The following is a 12521-nucleotide window of genomic DNA, read 5'->3' on the forward strand; positions in this document are numbered from 1 at the left end:
TCGCATTAAAGACACTCCAAGGTTCCAGTGTACAAAAGGGGGATAGTATTACATTGTGCAACAAGTATATTCGAAAACACCCTTAAGAATGCTCGAACCTTCAAATAGCCCGTATATATGTATCTCGCGAGCGTGTCCTCAAAATATCGGTTGATGCAAAAGACCACGAAAAATATACATTTTATATAGAACATATAATAATCTCTTTAAGTGATGATTTCCCCCTACCCCATCAAAAATTCTCCTCTATATACAAAAGGCATCATAATCCTTTGCAAAAAAAAATTGGGGGGAGAAAAAAGCATCGAAGAAAGTCGACACTTTTGAGGAAATAAAATTTATTTTCTAGAGATATACGGATAAAGAAAATTTCACAGATGATTGATTTTTTAGAAAAGAAAATAAATAAATACAAATACCTGTTACATTATATGCATTAACCGATTTCCGGTACAAGTATACATATATATGCAACGAAACTTGATCTGATCGCAGGGTATTAACTCACCGAGAGGTCCTGCGAATATAACCACAAATCAACAAAGCTTGTCGAAAAAAATTTGTTTCCTTTTTCTTGATTTCTATGAATGAGAAAATCCACATCCACCCAATATACTGTATGTATATGATAAAAATCGAATTTGTTCAAGTATCTCAACAGAAAAAAGAAAGAAATAACTGAGAGAATAAATGAAAAGAAAAGGTAAAAGATAAAGAGAGAATTTATGAAAGCGAACGATGTCGTTCTTTAATAACCAACAAGAGACTTTTAATTGGAACAGAAGTCAAGTTTTATAAATATGATATACAATTTTTTTCATATTCAATTTTTACTTTTATAACTGGAGTACGAGTTGTACAAAGTAACGTCGATTCTGTGGATAAACTTGTTAATGGTAATTTTTGACTTTTGTCGCGAAATACATGGGATTCGATTTTTCATGTGGAGTGTTGTTGAAGTGTTGCAGTTTCTTTTTGAAGGACGATAGAAGGTTATTGTAATAATCGCTCTGTTCACACACTGCGAGGGTTCAAAAAAAAGGTACTTGACCGCCCTTGTACGCTAAAAGCTTGGGAAAGTCTTCTTCGATTGGTAAAGGACTTTTTGGGAGAGATTTCTCTTTTTTCAGAGTGAGGACGAAATATTTTTGGATTACAATGGATTTTATTTTGTTTTCATTGTAAAAAACAATCGGTTCTAAGTTGATACTCTTTAAATTTAAATTACTAGAAATTTGAACTGATGAAATGACAAAAAGTTGTACACCAAATAATTTAGTAATAATTTTACTTATTCATTTTTTTAGTTGATTCACTATAAATAAAGTTTCACTAACTCAGGGTGATCCCTTTTTTCATTAAAAAAAATTACCTGATATTTCCCGGACATGAATTATTTTAAAAATTTTTTAAAATTCAACTTCTCTAAAACTTTAATTTGGACCTTTTTGAAATTCGATCATTAATAATATTAGTAACATTAATTTAACATTTTAAAATATAAAAATAGTTACACTACCGTCCGTGAGTATCAGGACGCCCCTTTTTTCATGAGTGGAAAAATGCTTAAAACGTAGAAAATAAGAATGACAAAAATTTTTCTTATTTTTTTCCTGCAAGCTAATGAAATTATGAAAAGACTGACACCTGATCGAAGAATTTTTGTTGACTATTCTGTCAGATACAGAAAAAATACTGGATTTTGCATGCTTTTCGTAATTTTTTAATTTCTCGAAAACTAATTAACTTTTTTTAGCGTTCTTGGTCTTGTTTTAATCTTTATTTAATGAAGAATCTAAATTATTAACTGGTATTGTGAAATAAATTTTTCCAAAAAAATTCAAAAAATTATCATGAATATTAAAGTGTCAAAAAGGTCAATGTAAAATATGTTCATTTAATAGATATAGGTACTAAAATTCAAAAAAGCTTTTTAATTACTTAATTATTTAATTTAACAAAAATTTTTTTTGTTAAAAAAGTGTCAATCTGTTTTTTAAAATTTTTTATCCGGCTTTCACAGTTTCAAATTTTTTTGGAAAAATTTATATCACAATACCATTAATTAATTTAGATTCTACATGGAATAGAGATTGAAACAAGACCAAGAACGCTAAAAAAAGTTAATTAGTTTTCGAGAAATTAAAAAATTACGAAAAGCATGCAAAATCCAGTATTTTTTCTGTATCTGACAGAATAGTCAACAAATATTCTTCGATCAGGTGTCAGTCTTTTTATAATTTCATTAGCTTTCAGGAAAAAAATACGAAAAATTTTTGTCATTCTTATTTTCTACGTTTTAAGCATTTTACCACTCATGAAAAAAGGAGCGTCCTGATTCTCACGGACGGTAGTGTACCTTTTAATTATTGTAGAAAAACGAATTAATATTAATGCAAAATACGGTTTTTAAAAATTTATTTTCTAAGAAAAACAGAATTTTATTTATTTCAATGTCTAGTTCTATTTAAAATTAAGAAATGAATTTTTAAAAATTTTGTATCACTTTTCTTCTAATCAAATATTTACTAATTCAAATTCAGAGAATAAGTTTTGTGATAATATTATTGCAAAAAAAATTTATAAATTAATTTATTTTTCACTATTTTCTATATGAAATTTTTTCTATTTTAAAATATTCTAATATTTTTATTAACATTTTATATTAATTTTTATATTATACTTTTTGTAATTTTTAAAACTTTTTATAATTTTTAATACGAAATAATTTAATTTTTGCTTAGAATGTTATTAAAATTTTTGAGAATAATTTAATTGTTTTAAAGAATTTTTTGGGAATTTTGTGAAAATAATTGAATTCCTGTGAAGAATATTTACTAAATTTTTTGAAAATAATTAAAATGTTTTAAAGAATTTGATTAAAGTTGAATTTTTTGAAATTTTGTATCTGAAAATAATCAAAAATTGAAGAAGATTTTTAAAAATAAAAATTTTGTAATTTACATAGTTATAATAAATTAATTAGCCAATTTTCCTATAGTGATTCAAATATATATTATTTATAAAAATTAAAAGCGCAACTTTTATAAAATTAAATTATTTTTTGAATTTTGAAATTAAATTATTCGTAAAATTATTTAAAATAAATTAAATTTTAAATCTGTATAGTTCAATAAATTATTGTTAGAAATAGACAGAATTCAAAATTAAATTGAATATTCTCTTTTTTTAAAGGCTGTTGCGTTAGACAACAACATTCATTAATTTAATTCTTTCATTAATAACTAAGATAATTTAGAAAAATTCTTATGAATTCTAGAAATTGAATATTTTGCCAGTATACTTTTCATAAAATTTCCTGACTTTTCCCTGAATTTCTTTATCTCCCTGATCTGTGACAATTCTAAATATGTATTTAAAATATTTTTTATAAAAGAAAACATTTTTATACAATTACTTTTTTAATGAAATATAATTAATACGTTTCAAAATAAATATTTCTATTTTTTATCACAAAATAACCAGTGTTTTCATGAACCCTTTCGTGTTTCTGGTACAAATGTGTATTAAAAAATTTGTCTGGGTCGCTGATTATGATTTTAAAATCAGATTTTAAAATTCAAAATGTCGAACAAGTTTTCAAGCAAATTTGAGCAATTTTAAAAAAATGTCCGCCATATTGAATACGCCATTTTGAATTTTGAAACTCTGACTTCAGATTCGTAATCAGCGACCCCAAAAACCTTCGAGTAACAAGTTTTAACAAAATCCACTTACGGGCTTTCCTGGAGACACAAAAGGGTTAAAAAAACAGTTTTTAATAAAAAAAATTCAAAATTTCAGATCAAGAAAAAATTTTCCAGTCATTTCCCGGTTTTCCAGGTTTCCCGGTTCAGCGGTCACCTTGTAACTCATATATACTAAAACTCGAAATTTCACTAATTCATAGTAATTATTGTAATTATGGTATATCAACAATGCTCAGTAACGAAGCGAAATTAGTTATAATTTTTCTTAATTCAAAAGAAGCAAACAAAGTTAACTATGTAGTTTATTTTTCGTTATATGTTCTTTTTTTTCGAGCCTGAGGTAAATCAAAACTTTCGAAGCGAGAGTAATTTTAGAAAAAAGGACATTAACCTAGGTGGAGCAAGGAGGCGCGGGCACTTTGGTAATCTGTAGGTCAGTTATACCAGACGAACTGGTTCGATCTCAAGTTGACTGCCAATTAAATGAAACCGAGTAACCTGTTATTTGCCGACACTCATGCTGTCTTGGAAGGTCGCAGATTCCAGATGATTATCCTTCGGGATAAAAGATTGTCTCGACAGCTCAACTTGACATTCTTGGTAGCGAGGTTCAAAAGTGCCACAAATTTGTCTTCTTTTTATATACATATAAGTATATTTTGAGGTGTGATTGGCATTGCGTTTGTAAATATTTACCGTAACAATCATCTCTAGAAGAATCTTTCGCAAATAAAGAATTTATATGTATCTCAATTACAAAATTAGACTTCGTAAAATTTAAGTTAACCCCATCGCGTGTATAGCTCAAATATTATAAATTGGGCCAAAAATGTGCAAGAACTTCTCATTAAGTAATTCACTTAAAATTCGTAACTCGAGGTTTTCTTGGTTGATTACGAATCTGGAGTTGGATTTTCAAAATCCAAAATGGACGACCTAATATGGTGGATAAGAAAATATAAAAATAATTCAATTACTTGATAATATTATATTACAATAATTTTTTGTTAATTAAAGGTTTGACGAACTGTAGAGTACAGCTGAAATCAATTTTAATCTTTTAACAAATAGTTTTTAACTTTCGAAGAATGTCGGAAGTCTGACAAAGTTTTTGCAAGGGCTAATATTATGTTTTGTTTAATTTAAAACAATTTTTTTCATTCTTTAAAGTATGTCAGACTTCGAACTCGATAATTAATTTTAAAAAAGTATCAAAAAGTAGTTTTAGACACTTCACAAAACTGGCAAAAATTCCATTACATATTTTCTATTTTCCTGACTTTTTCCTAATTTCCATCAAAAATATGTACTTCTTTCTTATCCTGCTAATAAATTGAAATCCTGCAACGAAATTTATAATTCTGAGAAGAATTTAAATATTTATATAAATAGTTTAATTCTTGCGAAAAATTTTAGAAAAATGTTTAACTAATTCATTTCTTTCGACTAATTTTATGCAAATTTTAATTTAAATAATTGAATTCCTAAGAAATTTTTTTAAAAATAATTAAATTTATATTTTATTTATTTATTTAAGATACATAACGGGACATTCCCTTTCGTACAAAATTACTCCTAAATCTAATATGAACAATAAATTTATTTTACTTAAATCTAGGTTGACACTTTATTGTATGTACAAAATATCATTTTCTATTATAAATATAATGTTACGCGATGTTTCTGTGAACCTTCTGGCATTATCGTCAAAGAAATTTATTTCATTAGAAACTAAATTAGCTTCTCTAGTGATACGATCGAATTTTACAAAGAATTTAATTAAAATTTGTGACAATAATTGAATTCTTGCGAACGATTTTATTAGAATTTTTTTAAATAATTGAATTTCTAAGAAGAAATTTATTGCTTATAAAAATAATTGAATTCTTAACGCATATTGTTATTTATGAATTCTTGGGAAGAATTTTATTAAAATCTAAAAGAATAATTGAATTATTTCAAAAAAATTTAATAAAAATTGTATTTAAAATAATTGATTTTTGAAGAAAAATTTTATTAAAATATTTTAAAATAATTGAATTCCTGTGAAAAATTCTAATATTTTTGTAAATAATTGAATTCTTCCAAAGAATTTGAAAAAACCCTTTTTTAAATAATTGATTTTTTCGAGGAATTGAAATTAAATTTTTAAGAATAAAAATTACATTTCTCGAACAATATTCCTGTAAAATTGTATTAAAAATAATTGAAATCCTGTTTTTGAATTTTATTATTTATGAAAATAATTGAATAGTTGATAAGAATTTTATTAAAATTTTCAAAAATAATTGAATTTCTGAGAAGAATTTTATTATTTATGAAAATAATTAAATTATTGCGAAAGATTTTATTAAAATGTTTAAAAAGAATTGAATGTCTGTAAAAAATTTTGTTAGGTGTGAAAATAATTGAGTTCTTTATAAGAATTTTATAAATATTGTTTTAAATAATTAAAATAGTATTAAAAACAATTTATTTTCTTCTAAATTAATTGAATTCCTGTGGAAATTTTATTATTTATGAAAATAATTGAATCGTTTTAAAGAATTTGATTATAATTTTTTAGAATTTTAGTTTTTTGATTTCTAGTATTATCGAATTTAAAGTAGTGGAAATTCTCAAACAAAAAGAGAAATATTAATTTTTAGTGGGTGAAATCTAAAATAAGTACCCAAATAGTATAACGTAAAAAAAGTAGTAAATAGTATAGGTTTTAGTAGATGAGTGCTAAGCCTGATATGGGCAAAACCTTGTAAATTATGACATTATTATCATTTTTTGAAAATTTGTTTAGCTTTTGTAACAAATTACTTTTAATTTTTGTAAAATGGACAGTCTTTGCCCATAATTATTGCCAAACTCTTTCCACAGTTAGGAAAATGTATAAAATTTGATAGGAAAGTAAAAACTTCGGAAAAATTGATTCTAGCCATTGCCCTACTGGAAGGAAAAATATAGAAAGAGATAGAATTTTGGGGATAGAAAGAGATAAAGTTTTTTCTATCCCTTTGAAATAGCCACTTATACCCGCAATATTATACCTTTTTATTTCCGAATTTCTATCTCTTTTTATACCCTACTATCCCCTTTCTATCTCTTTTTATACCTATGTACTTTTATCTCTTTTTATTTCTCTTTGCTGCAAATTTTTATCCTTTTTAATATATAAAGAATTAATTAACTAATATTATTAACAATATTAAAGACTTTATGAAGTATTACAATTTTAATTGAATTTATTATTTAAAAAAAATATTTTTAGAGTTTTCGTACTTCTATTTATTACCTATTTTTAACAAATCAAGTTATTTATTTATTTGTTATGAAATTATTATTTATTGTTTAAATCTATATTTCATTTCACATTATTAACCAACATTATACACATAACACTTAAAACCAAATTTGAAAAATCTCGCACGCAGGAGGGCTCGAACCCTGAACCTTAGGGACGAATAGTAAGAGGATAAAAGGCGATAAAGTAAGGGTTATTAAAAGAGATTGAATAAAAAGGGAAGATAGAAAGAGATTGAGGGGAATAAAAAAGGGATAGCCTGGGATAGAAACAAGATTATTAAAAGAGATAAGTATATTCTTAGATGAAATTAGGGATAGAAAGAGATAGGTGTGGATATTGAAAGTATTAACACACGGAGAGAAGGGCGTAGTAGATTCTACTGACATGGCAGTTAAATCTACTAAACAGAATCGTTAGGTTTGGACTGACGGTACAGACAGTGCCATCTACTGCACTGTTTAGTAAGATAGTAAGATACACTGAGCAAACAGTATATTCTACTAAACAGAGAGGTGTCGTAGTGTATTATACTAAACATACAGTTGGCGCCACTAACCGGTGCACTAAATGATTTACTAAACGCGTTCTGTCACATTTACTGCAACTCTTCTCTCCGTGCAGAGATGAAATAGAGGTTATTGAAAAAGATTTATACAGAAGGAGAGATAAAAAGTGATTGAAGTGATAAAGTGGGGATAGACTAAGTTAGAGAAACTTTATCTCTTTCTATCTCAGAGATAAAAAAATATTCAAAGAGATAGGATTTCTATCCCTTTACTTCCAGCAGGGTGCCCATACTTCGACAGAGTCTTCCTATAATTAATTGTTTATCTGAACTGAAGTTAGGTGTGAATGTGAGGTAAATTATTTTTTGAACATTGAACGTATGGTTATTCACATTTTCATTTTGATTGGCCGATTTTTTGCCAATTTCATCATTAATGGTCCATCATTGGTTGCCAATAATGGTACAATATTGATTTCGTTGGCTATCATTCTTGGGTCATTAATGCGCCAATGTTTTTACACTGGAGTGGAGTAGAAAAATTAAAAAATTAAAAAAGCCTGCACCGGTAAATATCTATTTTTTACACCGAGCGACCGCCAGTAAAGAAATTCCATTTTCCTCCGATACTCTACACCGAAAAAAATGCCTAGGACCCGTATACCAGGAATTGACTAGGTTTCCTAGTAACGAGAGGAACCCACTATAGAATTCTAGTCAAAGTAATAAAATTCAAGCATAGTTAAAGTGACCAGGAAAATTAGTCGATGTAATCAGGAAAAAATAGTCAAATTGACTAGGAGAATAATATTAGATTTACACTGTGTATCATAATTATTTGAAATTGCTAAACAAATTCTTATTATCAAATAAAAGAGAAAAACTAATTAAAAGAAAAAGAAAAAAATTAATTATTGTATTTGAACATATTTATATTTGACTTTGTATTTATATACTCTCTAAATCTGAATTAGTAGAATTCTACTAAGAAATAGTAAAATTTTACTAATTTTTAGTAGTTTTCATGGAAGACTTTTCCCCTTTTCAATTAGTAGAATATTACTAATTTTTAGTAATATTTTACTAATGTTTTAGTAGAATTCCACTAATTGAAAGTCACTTTTTTACTAAATGAATTAGTGAAACTGTTTTATCGACTACTAATAAAACAGTTCTACTAATTGTTAGTAGAATTCTACTAAGCAATTAGTAAAATCTACTAATAATTAGTAAAATTTCACTATTTGTTAGTAAAATTATTACTAAATCATTTGGTGGAAGACTTTTCGTCATTTCATTAGTAACTTTCTACTAATTCAGATTTAGAGAGTACCTTAGAATTAATTTAAACTTATGAAATAAATATTTGACGCAGGGGGGACGCGAACACCTGAACCTAACGAATACGCACTTTGAAACCCGGAACTATAACCACTACACTAAACACGACTTGGTATTTTAATTTTTTAATAGACACTAGATTTTCGAGTCAAAATACAATACTTAATCAGATGATGTTTTATACATTTCCAGTACACAATTTTATACACTTGTCAAAAACTATTTATTTTTAATTATTTATGCCATTTAAATGAAAATAAATTTAAATACACAAATTATTGCAAAGGTAAATTTTCAAACACACTGCACGATTAAAATAGTAAAAATGTTGTCACCACGTGCGTAAAAATTTCGACGATTTATATTGAAACCTAACCAAAAAAGTCTGAAAGAATTGACTAATATAATTAAATAGTTTACTTTCTAAAACATGGACTATCTATATTTCCAGAGGTTCCGAGAAACCAGCAATTTTGATGTATGTAAGAACTCCATTTTATGTACAAAAAATAGACGCGAGTAATGATAAAAAATCGTTTTACGAAATCACGATAAATGACGCGAAAGATATAGAGGTAAACACTGTCAGAACAGAAGCAGACGCGTGCGCATTATGGAAATAGGCAAAATTACTAAAATCCTAGTCAATTTGACTAGGATTTGCAGGGTTGTTTTTGCCAGGCTTGAATTTGTTGAATCAACCTAGCGATCCTAACCATAATGATTAGGAATCCTTATTACTTTTACTAGATTAAGATTAACTATAGGGTCATAGTTAATAATACCATCGAGATTTTTTTCGGTGTACCGAACCAATAATAATTGTTCACTTTCCCCATTGGAGCAACCACACTGTGCGACCAGTTCATAAATTGTCATCATGGACCTGGCAACATCGTTCTATATAAAGAGAGTAAGAGAGAAAGAGAGAGAATTCGTTTATATGAAACCGGAATGTATGCCGCGCAGTTAAATGCGATTCCAATTACAAGCAACGTACAAGAAGCTTCGTATACATCGACATACGAAGCACGTTCGTGCATATAAGTGCGACTCTTTTCATCCTTTATAGATGCACCTGTGCGTATGCGCGTAGAACCTCTTGATCTCAACATGACTTCATTACTTGTCAGCGCACGGTGGGTCTCGAGTGCGTTATTCATGATTTTGAATTCGCGTATATATTGAGAAGCGCAGGCACATATAGGAGGCAAATTAAAATGATCTTTTCTTTCGAAAAAAAGGGGGGCATTTCTCAGAAAATCCACAGACTTTCTGTCACACTTTATTGATCTATTTTCTACTATACAAGATGTTTTATTCTATACGTATATATATATATATCCTCGCTCATTTTAACCATTTATGTTCGTATACACGTACGGAAAAAACGAGTAAAGTCAATTTTACAGTAAAGCTTTTATAGTTAACTATATACATATAGTCTTAAAATAAAATGTAGTCTACGGCTGTTTAATTCTGTAAAAATTTTTACTATTTTCGAAGATTTTTAATTTAATTTAATGTTTTTTAATTTTTTGAGATCAGGACGCACAGTGGTTCAAAATTACAATTTATTGTACATAATTACCTACAGCCTACAATTTTTTATGGAAATTGACGTTTTTTTCTTATTCGACATTTTTACGAATTGCTATACTTTTGCGAAATATCATTTTTACGAATTGTCATTTCTACGAATCGTTATTGTTCCGAAATGTCACTTTTGTGAATCGACATTTTTACGAATTGTCACTTTTGCGAAAAGTCATTTTTGCGAATTATAATTTTTACGAATTGTCATTTATGCGAACTGAAATTTTTTCAAATTGTCATTTTTACAAATTGTCACTTTTGCGAAAAGTTATTTTTTTCGAATTGTAATTTTTGCGAATTGTCATTTATGCGAACTGACATTTTTTCGAATTGTCATTTTTACGAAATGACACTGTTGCGAATTGTCATTTTTGCGAAAATTGCTATAGTAAACTTGTATGCATATATATATATTTAGTATTGCTATTTTAACAAAAATGACAATTCGCAACAGTGACTTTTCGTAAACATGACAATTCGAAAAAATGACATTTTGGAACAATAACTATTCGTAAAAATGACAATTCGTAAAAATGATATTTCGCAAAAGTGACAATTCGTAAAAATGTCGATTCACATAAGTGACATTTCGTAAAAATGACATTTCAGAACAATAACGATTCGTAAAAATGACAATTCGTAAAAATGATATTTCGCAAAAATGACTTTTCGCAAAAGTAGCAATTCGTAAAAATGTCGATTCGCAAAAGTGACAGTTCGTTAAAATAACAGTTCGGATAAATGCAATTCGGTCAAATGACATTTGGGGAATAATCATGCGCCTCAAGTAAGTTAAAAAATTAACGTACCATTGACAATATTTGTTTGTATATTTAAAAAAAAAATTTTAATCTAAATATTTAAGCATCTTTACTATCATATACACAGGGTTACCACAAAAATTTTATTTTGTTTTTCCCTGATTTCCAGACAAATTTTGACTTTTTCCCTGGCCCCAAAGAATATTCTGATTCCACTCTAAAAATTATTAGATACTGAAGAAAAAGGTTTTATTACATTTATTTACGAGTTTCTTTAATTGTAAAATTAAATTATTAATTCCTGATAATTTAATTAAAATTAAATTATCAGAACTGAAATTCATTTTTAAATAAATTTGTATTAGAAAATTCTACCAGAATTTAATTATTTAAATGCAAAAATAAATAATTTATTGAATAATTAAATGTTTCTTAAAATTGAATTCTCATAAAGAAACTGTATCTAAAATAATTGACATTCTGCGATGAGTTTTATTACTTATGCAAATAATTGAATTCCTAAAAAGAATTTTATTACTTAGAAAAATAATTGAATTTCTAAAAATAATTGTATTATTTGGGTAAGGCTTCCTGAAGTGTAACAGTAAAATTTCGTATTTACTGTATTCTATTGACAACATGTGAAATGTAAACGTAATTATGAGTTTATTAAACGGTTCAAAGGATTTTTTTTTAAAATTAAATTTCTCTGGGTTATAAACAATTGAAGTTTTTTACAGTGCTTAATTAAAAAATGCATATCTTGGAATATAATAAACGGATTTTAATGAAGCTTATATTTTTGTAAACCTTAAATACTGCACTTTTAATTAAAAAAATAAAAAAAATTTTTGTTGAAAATTACTATTTGTTATTGGAAAATTAATTGTTTAATTGTAAAATAAACCATGTTCTCAACATTTTAGGAAGTTCGTTCAAATTACATTGCAAAGAGAATTTTATAACGATTCGATACCCGTTTTACAATTTAATGACACTCAATCTGACTTCCCTGACCTGTGACAACCCTGATATGTGGCCAACGACCAATCTTAATGAAAAATATTTTTCTAGTTCCTATTAACAATTTTTTTAAACAATTACATATAAATAAAAAAAACATTTTTTTCTACTTGTAGATTATTTATAGGCATATGTTTAAAAAAACGGTTAATAAACCAAATAAAATACTTTAATAACTTTTAATTTATTTATTTCAATTTTCAAAAAAATCGCCGATAATTTAATGACGTGATGAATAGATAATACAATGCAAAAAAAATTAAAGAAAAAAAAACATTTTACGAAGA

General features: G+C 26.7%; 1 protein-coding gene across 3 annotated transcripts in view; it reads right to left on the bottom strand.

The window, feature by feature from the left end:
- Positions 1 to 12521, bottom strand: part of LOC122503714 (meiotic recombination protein W68) — a 176184-nt gene that overhangs the window by 25010 nt on the left and 138653 nt on the right. The window lies entirely within an intron of this gene.

This window comes from Leptopilina heterotoma, unplaced genomic scaffold, assembly GCF_015476425.1.
Source record: "Leptopilina heterotoma isolate Lh14 unplaced genomic scaffold, ASM1547642v1 Lhet_27, whole genome shotgun sequence".
NCBI classification, from domain to species: Eukaryota; Metazoa; Arthropoda; class Insecta; order Hymenoptera; family Figitidae; genus Leptopilina; species Leptopilina heterotoma.